Source organism: Bactrocera latifrons, unplaced genomic scaffold, assembly GCF_001853355.1.
Source record: "Bactrocera latifrons isolate USDA-ARS-PBARC rearing strain unplaced genomic scaffold, ASM185335v1 scaffold_41, whole genome shotgun sequence".
NCBI lineage: Eukaryota > Metazoa > Arthropoda > Insecta > Diptera > Tephritidae > Bactrocera > Bactrocera latifrons.
The window spans coordinates 1,301,018-1,302,658 of NW_017537057.1; the positions used below are offsets into that span (position 1 = coordinate 1,301,018).

The 1,641-nt window shown below is 36.0% G+C and overlaps 1 protein-coding gene across 1 annotated transcript in view; it reads left to right on the forward strand.

Annotated features, from left to right (window-relative positions):
* The window catches only part of LOC108972621 (thrombospondin type-1 domain-containing protein 4), a 101,823-nt gene that overhangs the window by 41,772 nt on the left and 58,410 nt on the right, over window positions 1-1,641 (forward strand). The window lies entirely within an intron of this gene.

A 1,641-nucleotide genomic window follows, 5' to 3' on the forward strand; every position in this document is an offset into this window, starting at 1 on the left:
AAAAAAAAAAAAAAAAAAAAATTTGGATGGGTCGAGCAAGAACGAGAGCATACCCATAATATACACCAAAATCATTCGAACTCTAGTTATCTCTCTAAAATTTGCCTGACGATTTTCAAGCACCATATGCTTAATTTTTTTTTAATATTTTCATCAGTTGAATAGGTCGAAGGTTGTCTAGAATGACGCATATCTTCAACGATCTCTCGGCCGTCTTTGAAGGCTATGTATTGCTCGTAGGTATTTGGTTTTGATAAAACTAAGTCACCTTTTTCAACATTCGCAATGATTCCGTAAATGACACTATATCACACTGTGTTCAGTTCGCACCAACTTAGAAGATAAAAATGATACCCTCTGAATTACATGAAAATATCTGAGAGATTTACCGATATTTTCGGTAAAAAATTAGGTTAGGTTCAACATAACCTTTGTATGGTAGGTGGGCGTGGTTATTATCCGATCCGAAAAGAATCGACTCTATACAATTGGGTTGACATAGCTATAGTAGTTTTCGAGATATGTACAAAAAAGTTAGTAGGGGGCGGGGCCACGCCCACTTTTCCAACGAAATTACTTCCAAATATGCCCCTCCCTTATGCGATCCTTTGTGCTAAATTTCATTTTAATATCTTTATTTATGGCTTAGTTATGACACTTTATAGGCTGTCTCTTATACACATCTAGATGTGTATAAGAGACAGCATATATACAGATAGACGGACAGACGGACAGACAGACAGACGGACATGGCTAAATCGAATCAGCTCAACATACTGATCATTTATACATATATATACTTTATAGGGTCTCCGACGCTTTCTTCTGGGTGTTACAAACTTCGTGACAAAATTAATATACCCTGTTCAGGGTATAAAAAATGCTATTCAAGTCTAAAAAGTAGCATAATAGGTATACATTGTGACAAAAAAGTACACGGAAATCGTAAATGAAACGAAAAATATTTCATTATTCATAAATACTTATTTTATCGCCTTCAAAGTAATCCCCATTAGATGAAATATGCTTATGCCAACGACTTCTTAGTCCTCGAAACACTTTTCAAAAGCACTGTATGAGATGACCTTCAGCTCCTTCAGTGAACTTTGTTTAATCTCTGCAAACAAGTTCCGCGGAGTGGCAATTTCTATTTGGGGAGCAAAAAAAATTACACGGGTCCAAATTTAGTGAATACGGTGGTTGATCGATGGTATTCATTGCGTTTTTGCCTATAAGTTTTTTCACAATCGTGGCTTAATTCGATGGTGCATTATCGTCGTGTAAAATCCATGAATTGTTCTTCCATATTTTAGCCCGTTTTCGAAGGATGTTTCCAGGTAAATGCCTCAATATGGCCATATAGAACTCCTTATTGACTGTGTGTCCTTCCGAAACAAATTCACGATGCACCAAACCATTAATATCGAAAAAAAATCTATGAGCTTTTATTTTTGAGCGGCTTTGGTGTGGTGTTTTTGGTTTCGGCTCGTTTTTTCTCTATATTCTGATGATTGTTGACTTATTTTCATGTCCAACTCATAAACTCACGTCTCATCGGCAGTTATAATGCTATCCATGAATGTGGGATCGGATTCACAATATGAGAAATGTCTAAAGATATCTGTTCATCATACTCTTCTT